This window comes from Giraffa tippelskirchi, chromosome 1 (assembly GCF_054371585.1).
Source record: "Giraffa tippelskirchi isolate mGirTip1 chromosome 1, T2T-mGirTip1v1.2.pri, whole genome shotgun sequence".
In the NCBI taxonomy this organism is placed as follows: Eukaryota; Metazoa; Chordata; class Mammalia; order Artiodactyla; family Giraffidae; genus Giraffa; species Giraffa tippelskirchi.
Genome location: NC_137275.1, coordinates 111,412,011 through 111,433,875, shown reverse-complemented (window position 1 = coordinate 111,433,875; position 21,865 = coordinate 111,412,011). Strand labels below are relative to the sequence as shown.

The 21,865-nt window shown below is 37.7% G+C and overlaps 1 pseudogene across 1 annotated transcript in view; it reads left to right on the top strand.

The window, feature by feature from the left end:
- Positions 1-21,865, top strand: part of LOC145506013 (solute carrier family 71 member 2-like) — a 125,144-nt pseudogene that overhangs the window by 68,677 nt on the left and 34,602 nt on the right. The window contains exon 3 of the transcript XR_014053451.1: positions 11,397-11,459. The product of XR_014053451.1 is annotated as a solute carrier family 71 member 2-like (transcript). The remainder of the gene's footprint in view (positions 1-11,396; positions 11,460-21,865) is intronic.

Sequence of the window (21,865 nt, the reverse complement as noted above, 5' to 3'; positions counted from 1 at the left end):
GCTGGTATGGTGGTGCTAAATTCTTTTGCTTGTCTGGAAAGCTTTTGATTTCTTCATCAAATCTGAATAAGAGTCTTGCTGGGTAGAGTATTCTTGGTTGTAGGTTCTTTCATCACTTTAAATATATCGTGCCATTCCCTTCTAGCTTGCACAGTTTCTATGAGAAACTAGCTTATAACCTTGTGCAAGTTCCCTTGTGTGTTATTTGTCATTTTACCCTTGTTGCTTTTAATATTTTATCTTTGTTTTTAATTTTTGTCATACTGATTGCTGTGTATCTCAGTGTTTTCCTCCTTGGGTTTATCCTGCCTTAGACTCTGTGTGCTGCCTAGACTTGACAATTTCCTTTCCCATGTTAAGAAAGTTTTCAGCTAGTATTTCTTCAAATATTTTCTTGGGTCCTTTCTCTCTTTTCTCCTTTTGGGACACCTATAATGTGAATGTTGGTGCGTTTATTGTTGTCTAGAGGTCTCTTCATTCTTTTTTCTGTAGTCTGTTCTGTGGCAGTGATTTTGACCATTCTGTCCTCCATTTTCCTGCCTCAGTTATTTGGCTATTGGTTCCTTCTAGTTTATTGTTCATCTCTGTTCTTTTGTTCTTCATTTCTTCCAGGTCTTTGGCAATGACTTCCTACATCTTCTCCATTGTTTTCCCAAGATCCTGGATCATCTTCACTATCATTATTCTGAATTCTTTCTCTGGAATATTCAATTCAGTTCACTTCAGCTGCTCAGTTGTGTCTGACTCTTTGTGACCCTATGGACTGCAGCATGCCAGGCCTCCTTGCCTATCTTCATTTAGTTGTTTTTCTGGTGTTTTATCTTGTCCCTTAATCTGGGACATAACTTTCTGCTTTTTCATGCTGATTAACTTCCTGTAATGTGGTTTTTCTTCTAGCAACTGTGGAATAGTGGTTATTCTTGCTTCCTCTGTCTGCCCTCTGATGGAGTTGGCTAAGAGGCTTGTATAAACTTCTGATGGGTAGGGGAAAACTGGGTCTTGCTATGGTGGGCCATGCTCAGTAACACTTTAATTCAGTTGTCTGCTGATGGGTGGTGGAGTTGTGCTCCTTCCCTGTTTGTTTTTTAGCCTGAGGCTAGCCACCTCTCTGGTAAGGTTAGTGGCAACCTCCAGGAGGACTTATACCAAGAGTCCACTTCCAGGACTGCTGCTGCCAGTGCCCCCATTCCCACGGTGAGCCACTGCTGACCTATGCCTCCACAGGAGGCCCTCCAGCACTAGCAGGTAGGTCTGGTTCAGCCTCCAGTGGGGTCACTACTCCTTTTCCCTAGGTCTTGGTGCACACAAGGTTTTGTTTGTGCCCTCTAGGAGTAGAGTCTGTTTCCCCCAGTCCTGTGGAAGCCCTCTAATCAAATCCCTGCTGTTCTTCAAAGTCAGAATCCCTGGGGATTCCCAGTTCCTTTGCCAGATCCCAGGTTGGGAAGCCTGATGTGGAGGTCTGAACCTTCACAACAGTGGGAAAACTTGCTTGGTATTACTGTCACCAGCTTGTGGGTCACCCACCTGACAGGTAGAGGATTTGATTTTATCATGACTTAGCCCCTCCTGGCATCTCATTGTGGCTTTTTCTTTGTCTTTAGACATGAGGTATCTTTTTTTGGTGGGTTCCAGTGTCCTCCAGGAGTATCTTTTTTTGATGGGTTCCAGGAGATGGCAAGAGTGAACGTTGACATTCTAGGAATCAGCAAACTAAAATGGACTGGAGTGGGTGAATTTAACTCAGATGACCATTATATCTACTACTGTGGGCAAGAATCCCTTAGAAGAAATGGAGTAGCCATCATGGTCAACAAAAGAGTCTGAAATGCAGTCCTTGGATGCAATCTCAAAAATGACAGAATGATCTCTGTTCGTTTCCAAGGCAAACCATTCAGTATCGCGGTAATCCAAGTCTATTCCCCGACCAGTAACACTGAAGAAGCTGAACTTCAACGGTTCTATGAAGACCTACAAGATATTTTAGATCTAACACCCAAAAAAGATGTCCTTTTCATTATAGGGGACTGGAATGCAAAAGTAGGAAGTCAGGAAACACCTGGCGTAACAGGCAAATTTGGCCTTGGAGTACAGAATGAAGCAGGGCAAACTCTAATAGAGTTTTGCCAAGAGAAGGCACTGGTCATAGCAAACACCCTCTTGCAGCAACACAAGAGAAGACTCTACACATGGACATCACCAGACGGCCACCACCGAGATCAGATTGATTATATTCTTTGCAGCCAAAGATGGAGAAGCTCTATACAGTCAGCAAAAACAAGACCGGGAGCTGACTGTGGCTCAGATCATGAACTCCTTATTGCCAAATTCAGATTAAATTAAAGAAAGTAGGGAGAGCCACCAGACCATTCAGGTATGACCTAAATCAAATCCCTTATGATTATACAGTGGAAGTGACAAATAGCTTTAAGGGACTAGATCTCATAGACAGAGTGCCGGATGAACTATGGACAGAGGTTCGTGACATTGTACAGGAGACAGGGATCAAGATCATCCCCATGGAAAAGATATGCAAAAAAGCAAAATGGCTGTCTGAGAAGGCCTTACAAATAGCTGGGAAAAGAAGAGAAGCGGAAAAGCAAAGGAGAAAAGGAAAGATACTCCCATCTGAATGCAGAGTTCCAATGAATAGCAAGGAGAGATAAGAAAGCCTTCCTCAGCAATCAATGCAAAGAAATAGAAGAAAACAACAGAATGGGAAAGACTAGAGATCTCTTCAAGAAAATTAGAGATACCAAGGGAACATTTCATGCAAAGATGGGCTCGATAAGGGACAGAAATGGTATGGACCTAACAGAAGCAGAAGATATTAAGAAGAGGTGACAAGAATACACAGAAGAACTGTACAAAAAAGATCTTCACGACCCAGATAATCACGATGGTGTGATCACTCACCTAGAGCCAGACATCCTGGAATGTGAAGTCAAGTGGGCTTAGAAAGCATCACTACAAACAAAGCTAGTGGAGGTGATGGAATTCCAGTTGAGCTATTTCATATCCTACAGCACTCAGTATGCCAGCAAATCTGGAAAACTCAGCAGTGGCCACAGGACTGGAAAAGGTCAGTTTTCATTCCAGTCCCTAAGAAAGGCAATGCCAAAGAATGCTCAAACTACCGCACAATTGCACTCATCTCAGACACTAGTAAAGTAATGCTCAAAATTCTCCAAGCCAGGCTTTAACAATACGTGAACCATGAACTTCCAGATGTTCAAGCTGGTTTTAGAAAAGGCAGAAGAACCAGAGATCAAATTGCCAACATCCGCTGGATCATTGAAAAAGCAAGAGAGTTCCAGAAGAACATCTATTTCTGCTTTATTGAGTATGCCAAAGCCTTTGACAGTGTGGATCACAATAAACTGTGGAAAAGTCTTCAAGAGATGGGAATACCAGACTATCTGACCTGTCTCTTGAGAAGCCTGTATGCAGGTCAGGAAGCAACAGTTAGTACTGGACATGGAACAACAGACTGGTTCCAAATAGGAAATGGAGTATGTCAAGGCTGTATATTGTCACCTTGCTTATTTAACTCATATGCATAGTACATCATGAGAAACGCTGGGCTGGAAGAAACACAAGCTGGAATCAAGATTGCCAGGAGAAATATCAATAAAGCCTCAGATATGCAGATGACATCACCCTTATGGCAGAACGCGAAGAAATAAAGAGCCTCTTGATGAAAGTGAAAGAGGAGAGTGAAAAAGTTGGCTTAAAGCTCAACATTCAGAAAACTAAGATCATGGCATCTGGTCCTGTCACCTCATGGGAAATAGATGGGGAAACAGTGCAAACAGTGTCAGACTTTATGTTTTGGGGCTTCAAAATCACTACAGATGGTGACTGCAGCCATGAAATTAAAAGACTCTTACTCCTTGGAAGGAAGGTTATGACCAACCTAGATAGCATATTTAAAAGCAGAGACATTACTTTGCCAACAAAGGTCCATCTAGTCAAGGCTGTGGTTTTTCCAGTAGTCATGTATGGATGTGAGAGTTGGATGGTGAAGAAAGCTGAGCGCCAAAGAATTGATGCTTTTGAACTGTGGTGTTGGAGAAGACTCTCGAGAGTCCCTTGGACTGCAAGAAGATCCAACCAGTCCATCCTAAAGGAGATCAGTCCTGAGTGTTCATTCGAAGGACTGATGTTGAAGCTGAAACTCCAGTACTTTGGCCACCTCATGCGAAGGGTTGACTCATTGGAAAAGACCCTGATGCTGGGAAGGATTGGGGGCAGGAGGAGAAGGGGACAACAGAGGCTGAGATGGCTGGATGGCATCTCCGACTCGATGGACATGGGTTTGGGTATACTCCAGGAGTTGGTGATGATCAGGGAGGCCCGGCGTGCTTCGATTCATGGGGTCGCAAAGAATCGGACACGACTGAGCGACTGAACTGAACTGAAGTGTCCTCATGTCGATGGTTTTTCAACAGCTAGTTAGTTGCAATTTTGGTGCTCTCACAGGAGGAGTTGCGTGCTGGTGTTTCTACTCCACCATCTTGACCTGAATGTCAGTATACTTTTAAATAATTAACTAATTAAAATTATTTTTATTATTTTTGGCTGTGCTGAGTCTTTGTTGCAGTGCAGGTTTTTTCTAGTTGCAGTGTGCTAGCTTCTCATTACGGTGGCATCTCCTGTTGCAGAGCGCGGGCTCCAGAGTATGCAGGCGTCAATAGCTGTGGCACACAGGCTCAGTTTTCCAGCTTCTCATTGCAGTGGCATCTCCTGTTGCAGAGCACGCGCTCCAGAGCATGCAGGCGTCAGTAGTTGCACCACACAGGCTCAGTTTCCCAGCTTCTCATTGCTGTGGCATCTCCTGTTGCAGAGCGCGGGCTCCAGAGCATGCAGGCATCAGTACCTGTGGCACACAGGCTTAGTTTCCCAGCTTCTCATTGCAGTGACATCTCCTGTTGCAGAGCGTGGGCTCCAGAGCATGCAGGCGTCAGTAGCTGTGGCATGTGGGCTCAGTAGCTGCAGCATGCAGGCTTAGTTTCCCAGCTTTTCATTGCAGTGGCATCTCCTGTTGCAGAGCACAGGCTCCAGAGCGTGCAGGCGTCAGTAGCTGTGGCTAACAGGCTTAGTTTCCTGACAGCATGTGGAATCTCCCGGGATCAGGCATCAAACCCAGGTCCCCTGCATTGGCAGGTGGATTCTGAACCCCTGGACCACCAGAAAAGTCCTAGCATTAGGTTTGTTGTGATAACAGCTACTGTCTTTTGCAGTATAATTATTTATATACCGAAAAAAAATGTTTGAATTTGGAAAGTTTGGAAAAGTTTGCTGTTTTCTTTATAGCTGCTTTATTTTACAAAGGTTTAGTCCTTAGCTTACTAGAAAAGAAATTATTGACTTGTTTTGTTTTGCTTATTTCTTTAATAAAACTTTACTATTTCAGTATCTTTTTTTAATAGGAAAAAGTAGAAAAGTTTTAAAAAGCACATATTGAAAAATTTTAGAGGAACTGCCTGCATCATTGCTTTATTACCCAGAAACAGTTTCTTATACTGCCAGAAATTCCATTGCCCTGCCATGCCTGCTGCTCAGTCGTATCTAATTGCTTTAGAGCTATATATTTTAATGTGCAGTTCAGTAAATCCATGTTCTATCATTCATACATGGATATGTTGTTGTTGTTCGGTTTCTCATTGTGTCCAGCTCTTTGGGACACCATGGACTGCAGCACACTAGGCTTCCCTGTCCTTCAATTTTGTGCAAACTCATGTCCATTGAGTTGGTGATACCATCCAACCATCTCATCTTCTTTCGCCCCCTTCTCCTCTTGCCCTCAGTCTTTGCCAGCATCAGTCTTTCTCAATGAGTCAGCTCTTTGTATCAGGTGGCCAAATTATTGGAGTTTAAGCTTCACCATCAGTCCTTCCAATGAATATTTAGGGTTGATTTCCTTTAAGATTGACATGGATATGGTCTTGCCAAATTAAAGAGTTAATTTCTTAATCCTAGAATACATTACCTGCATAAGTGAATGCATATTTGGATCATCTTGAATATAGAACTATTTTAGGGGAGACCAGAGGTCTGCAAGGTGAGGATGAAGCTGAGGGCAGCAGAGGTGAACAGAATTACTGTCCCTTTGACAGAATGAAGGCAGTCCTGGAGTTACTGGTGTAGTGCTCACCAGCGCTCCCCCAACCCTATTTTTTTCCACTAGCAAAAACTCTGAGGAAACCCATAGACAAGGGGAGTTTGAAAAATACCTGTTAAGTTCTCAACCTTGGTCTGACAGTGTATAATAGCGAAAAAGTGGGGCTAAAAGACTGGATAAGAGAAGCATTTTTCTTGTCAGAAAATGTTTTTTGACACACGGGGGATCAGAGAAACATTTTTTTAAAATATACTGACTGTTTTGCTATTTTACCATATTTCTATGATGCATATGACAAATCATTAAATAGTTCTAATATTGATTAGTATTCCCTTTGAAGTTTCTGTATCTCTGTACCCTATGAAACTTGTTATTAGGAAAGATTTTTCTGAAAACTGATTTTGCACTTGAGTTATTTGTTGTCCTTCATCTTTTCTATTTTTTGTTTGTTTGTTTTTCAGTACAGTGAGTAGAGTTCAAATGCCACTAGCTGCGATGGCAAATCTTTTGTAACCTATGAAAATTATGTTATTAAGGGATAATTTGAAATCATTTCTATGGATACATCTTAATTTCATTTTTTGAAAAACCTGTGGAGATAAACTGTCTAAAGTTAGAGACTAGTCACTCTATCCTTCCCCCGTTTTTGTAATTCATAGGATTTCAGGTGCATAGAAATAGATTAGTCATAACTGTCTTCATGATACATAGATTTGTTTCACTCATGGAATGAAACATTTAATTAAACATTCATTCCCCCATTTGTTTTATCCTTCTTACTTTGTTTTTAAAGTTTATTGCTGCAACATAGTTTTTAAGGATGTGTTGAATACCGATGAACCCTTGCATGACCCAATAACAATTTATTTCTATGTCCTCCTTGCCTATCTCTTTCCCTACTATCCATCCACAAAGATAACTACAATTCTGAATTTTTTTGTTATTTGCTTGATTATTTTCTAGAGTTAGGTCACATTATTATATATATAAACACACGGATGTGTCCATGTTATTTGATTCTGGTCATTTTTGAACTTCTAAGAAGGGGCATAATGTATAACATGCATGTTGTCTTCTGGGGCTTCCTTTTTTCTGTTGTGCACTGTTAGTGCAATTTATGGGGAGAAGGCAATGGCAGCCCACTCCAGTACTCTTGCATGGAGAATCTCATGGACGGAGGAGCCTGGTAGGCTGCAGTCCATGGGGTCGCTGAGAGTCAGACACGACTGAGCGACTTCCCTTTCACTTTTTTCTTTCATGCACTAGAGAAGGAAATGGCAACCCACTCCAGTGTTCTTGCTTGAAGAATCCCAGGGACGGGGGAGCCTGGTGGGCTGCCGTCTATGGGGTCGCACAGAGTCGGACACGACTGAAGCGACTTAGCAGCAGCAGTGCAATTTATGAATATTTGTTTCTAGTTTTTCCATTGTTTATACAATGCTGCTGTAAACATTCTTGTACATGTCTCGATGTTCATATGCTTGATTTTCTTTTTCTGGTTAAACATTATGGGATCATAGTTTATGCAAAAGTTCAGTTTATCCATTTTTATCTAGTTGCATTTAGTTGCTTTTAACTTCATTAGAAAGTTTTGTTAAGTTGTATTGTGATGGTTGTCATAGCAGCATGAGTTTTTAAAAAAGCATCAAAATTAGTGAACTTTTTTGTAGCCATTTTAATACTGAAGGTGAAAGAAAAAAAGCAACATTTTTTTGACATTTTATGCTTTACTATTTCAAGAAAGGTAAAAACACAACTGAAATGCAGAAAAAAGACTTGAGCAGTATATGGAAAAGGTGCTGTGACTGTTGAATGTATCAAAAGTGGCTTGCCAAGTTTCATACTGGAGATTTCTTGCTGGATGGTACTCCAAAGTCAATGTTATACCACGTGGGAGAGAGCCAACATACTCAAATATATCCAAACCAGGCATTGAAAATCATTTGTACCAGCTTGGTTATGCCAGTCATTTTGATGTTTGGGTTCCACATAAGTTAAGCAAAAAAAAAAAACCCTTTCTTGACTGCATTTTCACACAGGATTCTTTACTTATATGTAACAAAAATGTACCAGTTTTTAAAACTGTGATGGACAATGAAAAGTGAATATTGTACAATAATGTGAAATGGAAAAGATTGCTGGGCAAATGAAATGAACCACCACCAACCATACTGAAGGCTGGTCTCCAACCAAAGAAGGTGATGTTATGTATATGGCGGGATCGGTAGGAAGTCCTTTATTATGGGCTCTATATGGAAAACCAGACAATTAATTCCAACAAGTACTGCGCCCATTGAGACCAACTGAAAGCACACAATGAAAAGCATCCAAAATTAGAAAACAGAAAATGCATAATCTTCCATCAGGATAATGCACGTTTCTTTGATGACCAGGCAAAAATTGTTAGAGCTTGGCTCGGAAGTTCTGATTCATCCACTGTATTCACTAGACATTGCACTTTTAGATTTTGACTTATTTCAGTCTATACAAACTTCTCTTAATGGAAAAAAAATTGAATTCCCTGAAAGACTGTAGAAGTCACCTGGGACAGTTCTTTGCTCAAAACGATAAAAAGTTTTGGTAAGATTGAATTACGAAGTTGCCTGGAAAATGGCAGAAGATAAGTGGAACAAAATGGTGAATACATTATTCAATAAAGTTCTTGGCAAAATGAAAAATGTGTCTTTTATTTTTACTTAAAAACTGAAGGAATTTTCTGGCCAACCCAGTATGTGTGAAGTGATCCTTTGGTTCCAAATCCTGTGATTCAGATTCTGTCTAAAATTTGGTTTTAGGCTACACTTTTTTTGCCTTTTACCTGGTGTATTAAGTCTATGTGAATTCAATTAGCTCATTATTTTTTTCTATGTACTGCAGTTCTAAGTTGTCATTTTGTTCCTTTTTGCCTTCATTTGCATTGAATAGTTAGACTGATTTTTCTTCTATTACATTAGAAGTATTCTATTCCTGTTATTTTTGTGGTTTCTATAGCATTACATGCAAACTTATCAAAGTCTACTATTAATCAATATCTTTAATTTTGTATAATATTAACATGTTATTGTTCAGTTGTTAAGTCATGTCCAACTCTTTGCAACCCCATGGACTTCAGCATGCCAGGCCTCCCTGTCTCTCACTGTCTCCCATTGTTTGCCCAAGTTCATTTCCATTGAATTAGTAATGCTATCCAGCCATCTCATTCTCTGCCTCCCTCTTCTCCTTTTGCCTTCCATCTTTCCCAGCATCAGTGTCTTTTCCAGTGAGTCGGCTTTTTGCATCAGGTGGCCAAAGTATTGGAGCTTCAGCTTCAGCGTCAGTCCTTCCAATGAATATTCAGGGTTGATTTCCTTAAACATTCCTTTACGATGTGCTGCATATTAGCATAAATGGGGTAAATGAATATTATTAATTATTTTGTTTTTGTTGTTTAGTCACAAAGAGTTGTTTGCCTCTTTGACCCCTTGGACTATATAGCCCACCAGGGCTCTGCCATGGGATTTAGCAGGCAAGAATACTGGAGTGGGTTGTCATTTCATTCTCTAAGTTTTTTTTTTTTTTTTTACTTCAAACTTCAAACTTTTTATTTTATATTGGCATATAGCCAACTGATTAACAATGTTGTGGTAGTTGCAGGTGAATAGTGCAAAGATTCAGCCATACATATACGTGGATCCATTCTCCCTCAAACCTCTCTAACCGTGCAGGCAAGCATATAACATTGAGCAGAGTTCCGCATGCTATACAACTGAGGTCTTTGTAGGCTGTCCATTTTACATGGTCATGTACACACTGCTCTATGTAAAATCCAATTAAATATTTTACTTCTGTATAATTGAAAATAAAAACTATAAGACCCATTATTTTTGTTTTGTAGCATCCCTGTTCATTCATATACCATTTTCCGTGATCTTTATTTTATTTTGCATCTTGAACCTTAATTATACCTCTATAATTTTCCTTCTCCTGGAAGTATTTTTTTTATAAGTGGAGTCTATAAGTTAGTAAACTCAGTCGTATAAGTTAGTAAACTTGTTTTTGCCAAATCAAAAAATGTGGATACTTGCCTTTGTGTCAAAGGACATTTTAACTGGGTATACAATTTTAGGTTGGCATTTGTTTTATTTTTCTTACTATACTGATGATAGAATAGCATACTCCTTGTCTCAGTTCAAAAATGTCAGTCTTAACTGTTGTTCCTTTGAAAGCAATCTGTTATTTCTATTTTAAAGAATTTTTTTAAGGTTCTCTATAATTTTAATCTGATTGCAAATATGGATTTCTTTTTATACTGCTTAAAATTTGATAGGTCGCTTTAATCTCTTCACTGATGTCTGTCATTGATTCAAGTATATTCTCAGTCATTGGCTTCTAAAATATTGTCTCTGCCTCACTGTTATCACTGGACTAGTTTAAATTGTTAGACTTTCTTATTGGATCCTCTGTGTCTCTTACTTTCTCTCTTATATCCTGTCTATTTGTCTCTGCTGCATTCTGGATAACTTCTCTTGACCTACCTTTTGGTTCAGTTATTCTCTCTTAAACTGTGTTTGATCTTGTTAAACATAACCCATTGAGTTTTTAATTTAATTTTTTCTGTTCTAGACTTTCTTTTTGTTCTTTTAATCTGCTACAAAGTTTCAAGCTTACTTTATATGTCTTGTAACACAGTAAGCATGCTAATTTTAAAGTCTGTTAAATAATGCCAAAACATGAGGTCTTTGAGTGTTTGTTATGTATTGTTTGCTGTTTTCTTGTTCATGGTGTCTTATTTACTTTTGTATCTGATTACCTTTGATTATGTCCTTGTCATTATATTTGAGAAAGTATATGTATGGTTGATGTGAAGCCTGGGTGATGGCCTTTTCAGAAATAACTTGAGATTTTTTTCTTCTAAACATCTGGAGAGGCTACCAGTCTGGATCAGTATAATCCAAATTTAAGGTTTGAGGTTTCCTGGACTAGGTACGTAACATGAAGCTGGGCTGCAGGTTCATAACTGAGTTTAAGTAACTCTTTGCAGTATATCCTTTAAATTGTTTGTGCTTTTGTAGCAAAAGCAACTGAATCCTGGGCATGCCTTTTTAGGTTCTTTATTAAGATTTCTGCCTCACTATCTTGTTACCTTGTCATACTTTTAAGACATTTTCCATATTTCATTATTCCTTAACATTTTCATTCTGGTGTTTAGTTACCTAGTCTGCCATTAACAAAAGGCAGAAATCTTTCCCTTTCATTTACTTTAGAATTTTTCTTGACGTTTGTTTGCTTTTTGTAGGTTCTACATGAAACATTTCCTCAACACACATTCCTCATGAATGGTCTCATTCAGGGTGTAAAGGTAAGAACAATTTTTGTTTGGTTCACAACAAACCAAAGCCAGGAATCCTTGATAGCTTAACTTTGGAAGTTTAAATAGGACTCTGGAAAACTATTACCATTTGTAAATTTTGTAAATCAAATTTTTAGTTGAATTATCAAAGTCAAAATAAAACACAACCCAAATCCATAAGCCACTACTTTATTTTTATTAACATGTACAGAGCAGAATATGAAGGGTATAATTATGTGAACTTTTAATTCCTCTATTCACAGAATAAAATCAGTCTTAAAAATCGGTCAAGTATTAATGTCTTTTTTTGAGATAGACTTTGAGATTGAAGGAGTCATCAAGATTTACTTGGATGTAAAGTCTTATTGCAGGGCTGGTGTTCCAGACACAACTTTCTGAGCTCTCAACCACTTGACATAATTAGCCTTAATTCATTGTTTAAATGTTAATGCGATATTTGTCAGAAAAGCTTATAAATAAGGGGTTAAAATATAATGCTGTGTTCCAGTCCCAATTTGTAGTAAAGTATATGTGTGCAGCATCTAATTTGTTCTTTTCAACTTAGGTAATATCAGTCTACATAATTTTACGTTGTGTTGAACAGCACACTTAAAATTATACCATAGTACTTTGCTAAATTCAGTCAGAGGAATTTGCTGAATGCATAGCTTTGAACAACATTAATTGTAATGAATACTACTTATTCTTTGCCTATTTTCAAAAAGAATTTGAGAATGCTTACAATAATAACATAAGTAAAACAGGACAGTTTGAATAAAGTAAAATAAGACATTTTTAATACTCATTGAGAAGAGGAATATTATCAAGAATCTGGTGTGTTTTTATTTAAGCACTAGATTGTGAACAGTTTTGTCTACATGATCAAAAGAAAAACTTAATGAGAGGGCATTGATTACAAATACTACATAAGTTTATCATTATAGTGGATTCTTTGAAAGTTACTCTGTAGATCTTTTTCTTTTATCATGTGGAGCTAATAAAATCTATTTTAGTCTGGTTCTACAGAATAAAACCAACTTGGTCTGTGTCCAAAAGCCAAGTGACATGTTTATCATACTTTCACTTAGATACACCCACAATATTATTGTAAAAAAACATAGAACAAAAAGTATTTAAGTTGATTCAAGGGTGTGGACCAGGACTTATTTAACTTCAGCAACTATTGAACTTCAATTTATTGAACTTAAGGAGTTACATGTTTTAGTAACTGGCTGTTGTTTCTCAGATGAGGATATAATGAGAGAACCCTGTAGCCAAGCATAGCTCTATTAAAATGTCTTGATATGGATATGAGCACAGTGGAACAATATGGCTTTATATTCCTTTAGCTTTAAATTTCTGTTCTGCATCTTATTAACAGTTACCTTAGTCATATAATTTAATCATCCCTTCATTGGAAAGCAATGAGAAAGATCAATGAGCTAGTATATGTAAAACTATTAGCATTCTACATTCATGTGTTAAATACTTAGTAAATATTGCAAAGAAAAATAAAGAACAGAATCTGTTAGAAGGAAAGCTTGATGACCATTTTTCTCACCAGTTTGGGGAAAGACTTTGTTTTTTAGAATAAGGATTATTCATAAATGAAAAGATTGAGTCATTTACATCAATGTTTTAATTTTGGTAAGTCAAAGCCACCATCATCAAACTTAAAATACAAATGACAAAATGTTATTTTTTATAGAAGGAGGAATACATAAAAGCATTCTCAAAGTAAAACTGTAGGAAAATGACTAGTATCCCAGAAGAGCAAAGAAGGATGTAAGCTGGCAGTTTACAAAAGATGTCAATGTGAAAATAAATTTATCACTATTAAGAAATGAGTCCCAAATTAAATAAGATAATATGTTTTCATGCACATTGGTAAAAAATTTTAAACTGACAAGAACTAGTTCAATTTGTGGTAAATTGTGTCCCCTTGCACTTTTGATGAGAGGATAAATTGGTATAGCTTTTCTGGAAGGCAGTATTTTAAGAGTTAAAAAAATACCCACATATTTTAACAAATGATTGCATTTCTAGAAATTTGTTCTTCTCAAATTGAGTTACTTAGAGATTCGGCTAAAGGACTGTTTGTAATAGTAAACATGTAGAAACTTTTTAAATTCCTTAAAATTAGAATAGATATGTGTAGTATAGCCATATAATGTAATATAGTATGGTTTCAGTTTTATTGTGACCAAAATAAATGTAAGTAAGCGGGGGGGGGGGGATGATTAAAAAGGAATAACCTGAAGTTTGAAAGGATGTGGATTTATGGATGATTTTTAATTTTCTTCCTTATATATTTTGTTCATCTTTGTAGATTTTCTACAGTTAACTTTCACTTTGTAAGTTTACTATCATAATGCATGGAAGAGAAGTTTTCGATTTGGGGTGAGCATCAATAAAGTATACACGAGTAACCAGTTCTGTTTTGTGAATTTTCCAGTTGGGGGGGGTTGTTTGTTTGTGGTTTTGGTTATTGCAGCAGCTTTATTGAGATATAATTCACCTACCATGCAAGTAATCCCTTTAAAGTGTATGTATGTTTTTTAATTATACTCAGGGTTGTGCAGCCATCAACACAGTCAATTTTATCACATTTTCGTTGCTCCAAAAAGAAATCCTGTACTCCTCATTCCTCCCTAACCTCATTAGTGTTTAGCAAGCACAAATCTACTCTCTGTCTCTGTGGGTTTGTCTGTTCTGGACATTTCACATAAATGGAATATACAGTATGGTCTTTTATGACTGACTTCTTTTCTTACGATGTTTTCAAAGTTCACTTGTAGTACTTATTAGTACTTTATTCTTTTTACGGCCAAACAATATTTCACTCTGTATCCAAACCACAGTTTATCCATTTATCAGTTGATGGACGTTTGGGGTTGTTTCTGGTTTCTTAATTATATTATTGTGAACAATGCTGCTGTGAACATTTGTATACAAGTTTTGATATGGACATTGTTTTCACTTTATCATAGGTACATTGCTAGGAGTAGAATTTCTGGGTCATGCAGTAATTTGAGTTTCTAAAAATTGTGTTTTCAAATTAACTTCTTTCTTAACCCTGTTTCTGACAAGTAATTTATGTTCCTCATCTCCTAGACTTCTGTCAGATAAGTGGCTCAAGCCAGGGACAGTTTTCTTTTTTCTTTCTGTACTTACTCCCTTAATGATGTCATCAGACTTAAGACTTGAAACTCTCAAATAAGTATCTTCCTAGACCTTGGGCTGGAACTTTAGACTTGGTATATTCAGTTGCCTAATTGACATCTCTACTTCCTTGCATAATAAGTATTTGAAAGTTAACAGCTCCAAAACTAAGTTCCTGGTCTTCCCCTCCAGCCTGACCAACTCACAAGTCTTCCTCATATTAATTACTTGTCATGGCATTCTTGCTTATGCCAAAATTCCTGGAATTAGTCTTCTTTCTCTTCCATACATATCCCAAACCCAATCCATTAGCAAATTCTGTGATTCTACTTCAAAACAGAACCATCATCAAAACTGTACTTGTCCCCCTTTCAGTGCTGTGTGTACTGTGATTAGTGGCTCAGTCGTGACTGACTCTTTGCAACCTGATGGACTGTAGCCCACCAGTCTCCTCTGTCCGTGGGATTCTCCAGGCATGAATACTGGATTGGGTAGCCATGCCCTCCTCCAGAGGATCTTCCTGACCCAGGGATCAAACCCAGGTCTCCTGCATTGCAGGTGTATTCTTTACCAACTGAGCTACCAGGGAAGCCATTTTGTAGAGATCGTGATAAAATATAAACCAGTTTGTGGCATTCTTCCTCTCTTTTATATGTGTGTGTGTGTGTGTGTGTGTGTGTGTGTATGTATGTGTGTATATGTATATGTTTACACACATACACACACGCACACACACACACGCTGTGCCAAGCAGCATGTGGAGTGTTAGTTTCCTGACCAAGGATTGAGCCTTTGTCCCCTGTATTAGAGGCACAGATTCGTAACCACTGGACCTATGGGAAGTCCCTGTGGCACTCTTCTTAACAACCCAACCCAAAACCCCATTTTCTCTTGACAGCATCCTTCTACTCTGTTCCACTTCCTACTGACCTTGCTGCAGCCACAACTTCCTCAGCCTATTTCTGCCTGAGCGCTCTGCAGGTACTGTTTTTTTCTGCTTGCTTTTCCCAGGTTTTGATAGGCTTTACTTCCTAACCCTCAGCTCCTCACCTGGATATTATTTTTTCAGTGAAGGCTTCACTGACTCCCATCTTGAGTAATGTGTCCAGTTCTCATTCATCACTGTTAATCCTCTTTCTCTGCTTTTTCTCCAAAGCATTCTCTCTCCTTTGACATGCTGTATATTTTGCTTTATCTTTATCTTGTTATTGTGTTCTCCTCACTCCTCCTGTTTTAGACTGAAAGTTTCTTAAAGGCGTGGATTTTTGTCCACTTTCCTCGCTGCTGTCCCCAGCATAGTTCTTAGCACTCAGCTTCCCTGGTGGCTCAGATGGTAAAGAGTCCACCTGCCAGTGCAGGAGATGTGGGTTTGATCCCTGGGTCTGTAAGATCCCCTGAAGAAGGAAATGGCAACACACTCCAGTATTCTTGCCTGGAGAATCCCGTGGGCAGAGGAGCATGGCGGGCCACAGTCCATGGGATCACCAAAGAGTTGGGTACAGCTTAGCGACTAAACAACAACAAATATTGTTGAATTAAAAGTTCTTCCAGTCTTTTTTCTAGTCCTTTTGATAAAGTCAAGATCCAGCTTACTTAGAGACTGTAACTATGTTTCTTTTTTTTCTTATATCAGCATTTACTAATTATACCTTACTAATTTCCCCATGACATTAAAACTACATGAAGTACAAGCAGCCCTCTCTTTGCATGTTGTAGTACACACAAATTTCAGTTACCAGAGTTCAGTTAAATAGCAAGTCTCCCAACACACAATTCAGATTTCCATTACCATGTGTATTAACTGTGAGTAGTTGCATAAAATATAAACAGCTGCTAACTCCTCAGTCCACAAAACACTATATAAATAACAGAGGCACATCATAACCCATTGTGACATTTCAAAGTGTTGGTGACCTTTCACTGTGCATCTGTTAGTTCATGCATGTATAGCAAAACGTATGTTGTGTTGCCTCTTTGATCCAGTGATATGTTGGAATCTTATCCAAACCTAGAAAGGCATATGACAGTTTTCCAGTTCATAGAAGATATGTGCATCATATATTATAAGACTTTCAAAGAAGACAACCGCTAGTCTTAATGACTCTTAATGTTTTTTTTTTACAAAGAACATTTTAATTATTAATGCTTTAAATCACAATGTACTAAATAAATACTAGTTTTTCCTTTTTTTTATTTTTAAATTAGTTTATCTATTTTTTAACTTTACAATATTGTGTTTGTTTTGCCGTACATTGACATGGGTCCACCATGGGTGTACATGTTTTCCCCTTCCAGAACCCCCCTCCCACCTCCCTCCTCATCCCATTCCTCCAGGTCATCCCTTCATTTCACTAGACATTTATAAGTGATAGTGAAAGAATTTTCAGTGTTCTGACAAAAATTTCTGAAAGGCAAAGAATGAATCAGTTTTTCCCATTGATTAAAATAACTACATAGTTTCACTTGCAGTCATTTCTTTCAGTTCTATACTACTATGCAAAGTAAAAACTATGTGTATTGTTTGCAATGGTTATATGCTACTCCATTGTATGAATATTCCATAATTTATTTATCCATTTCCCTATATAAGTGATTTCTAATTGAAAACTATTGAAGATAATTCTGAGTAAATTTTTAAAATAAGTCTTTATATATTTTTATTGTTTCCTTAGAAGTAGAGTTGTAAAACTATAATGTGAGTAGAAAAGTGTGAGCATTTTAAACAATCTTGAATATATAGTACCACATTATCTCCTAGAGCAATTGTGCCATTTCACACTCCGATCAGCAATATGTATATCTGTTTCACCATGCTCTAGTACAAGTATTACTTTTCAGCTCTTTCCCAATTTGATAGCTTGAGCATGATGTCTCACTGTAATTTTATTTGTATTTCTTTGATTACAAATGAGGTTAGATATTTTTACATTATTTGCTGGCTACTTTTATGAAGTGCCTTCAAGTTCTTTATTTTTCTAATAAAGATTGTTCAATTCTTAATTTTTCAATAATGAAATTTATTTTGTGTTAATCCTCTCATTTTAATGATTATTAATTTAGTACCTGTTCATCTTAACAGTTAAAAAGGGAAAAACTTATACTTAATCATACTTCTCAGGTTTTCAAAGTCCTACTCAAATTTTTTCACTAGCAATTTTTATTTTTATGAAATTAAAATATATGGCAGACATTGTTATGTGACTAGCAATAAGTTATGTTAGAGTTCTCCAGAGAAATAAGACCAATAGAATATATATAAAGAGGCTTACTTTAAGGAATTGGCTCACATGATTGTGGGGCTAGCAAGTCTGAAATATGTAGGACAAGCTGGAAATTTGGCCAGAGTTGATGCTACAATCCTGAGGCAGAACTCTTTCCTCTGGAAACCTCAGATTTCCCTATTAAGGCCTTCAACTGACTTAAATGAGACTCCCATATTAGTGAGGATACTACTACCCTTTACTTTGGCTTCCCTGGTGGCTGGCTCGTTGGTGAAAAATTTGCTTGCCAATGCAGGAGACATGGCTTCAATCCCTGGGTTGGGAAGAGCCCCTGGAGAAGGAAATGGCAGCCCATTCCAGTATTCTTACCTGGGAAGTCCCATGGACAGAGGAACCTGGCGGGTTTTAGTCCATGAAGTCGCAAAGAGTTGGACATGACTTAGCAACTAAACAGCAAAAATACCCTTTAAAGCCAGGTAATTGTAGATGTTAGACCACATCTACAAATTAGCTTCATGGCAACACCCACGCTAGTGTTTGACTAAATAACTGGGTACTATAGCCTAGCCAAACTGACACATAAAACTAACCACTGAAGTAGTTTTGGCTACACTTCATTGGAAGTATAACCAGGCTAAGATGCTGTGGTTTGACTTAGTAGATGAAGTCAAGTTATTACTGCTGGATTTAACAGATGGAGTGAATAATAATATTCTTCATGAAGAGAGTTGGTCTGATTGCCCAGTGTCCACCTTGAAACTTCTTGAAGCTTTCTTCTTTAGCTTATTTTATACTTATTAAGAAACTAGATATCTTCATCAGTGTCCCAAACTAACTAAAACTAAGTGGGCTGGATGTCCAGGATTGGTTTATAGCTGGGTCAATCAGTATGAAGAAAGTGCCTCTAAAGCATGCTGCTTTATTCTTGTCTAGCTTTGACATCACAGCAAGAGGCTGAAAGAGGGGGAAAGTAAAAGACCCAGCAATCCATCCCAGGGCTTGCCCACAGGGATTCACATGCAGTGCTTCTTCTCAGTCTAGACTGGATGGTTAAGTCTGATCAAGGAGATGGTTGTGTAGATCCTTTGCCTGAACACTCATACAGGGACATTTAACATGTCAAGAGTTTATCTGATCCTAGAAATTACTGCTGAACTGTCTCATCCTGCTATTTAATGAATTAAATCATCAACCAGTGCATAGCACAAACACACAGAGAAATTGTTGACTGATGTCTCTAAGAATTAAAAAATAAAAAACAAGATACCTTTAAAGTCCCCTTTTAGCTACTCTTCAGTATTACTAAGTACAGAAGTGTTTTTCATACACACACATACACAATAATCTTGCTTCCTTAATTTGGACAGGAAGTTGGATAAAACCTATCCTTTTAATTATCTGTAAACAAAATTGTAAAGCAACCTACTTGAGAGAGATGACTTCATAAATATTAAATATTGTTTTATAACACACTGGTAATTTATACATTTATTGAAACATGCTTAAGAGAATTCACAAGTAGGTAAAGTCTAGTCCTTTGTGTGCTTCAGGACAGAGACACTAAAATGCTAGTAAGAAAAATAGTGTGATAATTGATTTGAATTATGGGCTGGGTTAGTCTCAGGTCTTAGAGCCACCTCAGCCTGAGATGAATCCTGGTTCTACTGCTTATGAGCCCTGAGCCTTAGGCTAGTTACTTACCCTAGCAGTACCCTTCTCATAGGGTAAGACATTTGTGTGAAAGGCATAGAACAGATTGACATGTAGAAGTGCTGTTATTTTTTCTTGGAATCAATTTGAAGTAATGGCCCTACTACTTCTAAGATTAAGTGAAAACAGTCTGTTTCTTTATATTTTAATTCAAATTTTGTTTCAGTGAATCTTCCCTATACCCATCTCCTTTGCTCCCTCAATCAAAAGAAAGCATTTCAGCCCTCTTGCCCATATTGGTCTCTCCCTGAAGTTTCAGGATTACTAGCTGTTCTTAGACCTTCCTCATGCTTTTCAAATCACCTTTCCTGGACTTGAGTGTGTCATATTTGTCATTTGTCCTATAAAAGTGATTGTTGTGCACCCTGGGAAGAAAAGCCGTGTACTGTGTAGGGTATAATGTGTCCTGGGTTTGAAAGGTGATTCTTGTTTTAGGACTATTTTTTATGTGAAAAAATTTGCATTTGTCAGTTACATAAATGAAAACAATTCCATCAGTGTGAAAATTTCTCTTTGATCTCCTTTTAAAAAATGAAAAGAGATGAAAGTCATTATTAGTAAAATATTGTATGAAAACTCAAAGTGAATGTATATAATTTGGGGGTAATCCATGTCTATATGTTGTACGTCGTTGTGGCTTATAAAGGATGTCATCAGATGTGAACTTTTTCATGGAAAAATGAAAGTTTTCAGAAGCAGTTAAAAGACTATATCCTATTTTTCATGGGTACCATTTTTCTCTCATACTGAGTTGCAGAGTTAATTAAAATATTTGAAGGAAAACAAAACAAAAAGAATTTTTTGTTTTAAGACTTTTTAATGATATTGACACATTTATTTAGTCAAATATTTGTCAGATGCTTATGTTAAGGAAAGCTTATGCTTGGTGCTTTTATAATAGCTGTATAAAGTATAAAATTCATGTATTTTTGCTTCAAGTGAGTTGTAATTGCCATTCTTTGTATGCTTTAAAAAGTTTATTAGATAATTGCATTTAATTCAACAATAAGCTTTAATTTGCTATTTTGTCAAATTAGAGCCTGTAAGGCCGTGTCTACCATTATGACAGAAAGAGAAGAGGAACTAAAGACCCTTTTGATGAAAATGAAAGAGAAGAGCGAAAAAGCTGGCTTAAGCTCAACATTCAAAAAACTAAGATCATGGCATCTGGTCCCATCAATTCATGGCAAATAGATGGGGAAACAGTGGAAACAGTGAGAGACTCTTTTCTTGGGCTCCAGAATCACTGCAGATGGTGGATGCAGCCATGAAATTAAAAGACTCTTGGTCCTTGGAAGAAAAGCTATGACTAACCTAGACAGCATATTGAAAAGCAGAGACATCACTTTGCCAACAAAGGTCCATCTAGTCAAAGCTACAGTTTTTCCAGTAGTCATATATGGATGTGAGAGTTGGACTATAAAGAATACTGAGGGCTGAAGAGCTGATGCTTTTGAACTGTGGTGTAGAAGAAGACTCTTGAGAGTCCTTTGGACTGCAAGGAGCTCAAACCAGTCAATCCTAAAGGAAATCAGTCCTGAATATTCATTGGAAGGACTGATGCTGAAGCTGAAGCTCCAATACTTTGGCCACCTGATGCAAAGAACTGACTCATTGGAAAAGGCCCCGAAAGATTGAAGGCAACGATCAGGAGAAGGGGATGACAGAGGATGAGATGGTTGGATGGCCTCACCGACTCGGTGGACGTGAGTTTGAGCAAGCGCTGGGAGTTGGTGATAGACACAGAAGCCTGACATGCTGCAGTCCAGAGGGTCACAAAGAGTCGGCCACAACTGAGCAATTGAAGTGAACTGAAGGCCATGTTAGGATTACTGACCAGTTAATTATGCCACCTTAAAAATCTACTGGACTGGGAAGCTAATTTGCAAAAACTGGCATACTAATTCTTGGTCCACACTGGACTTCTGCACACCATGTTTTATCCAGTAGTCACTGGACCCTGATAGCATGGCTTAGTACATTCAGCCCTTGTTACTTCCAGATTTCATATTTGCAAAATCTGCCTACTCACTAAATTTGTTTGCAACCTCTAAGTCAATACAGTGCTTTCATATTCATTCATGTATGGCATAAGGAGGGAATCTGAGTTGCCCAACTGCATGTTTCCAGCTGAGATTGAACAAAGGACATTTTTTTTTGTTTCGGGTCTCATACTATAAGCATGTCCATTTTGCAGTCCATTTAGTGCTATGTATCTTGCATTTTTGTTCCTTTTGTTGACAATTTTTCTGTTTAAAATGGCCTCAAGTGTAGTGCCAAAGTGTTGTTAGGTGTTTCTAAGTGTAGGGGGGTGTTGATATA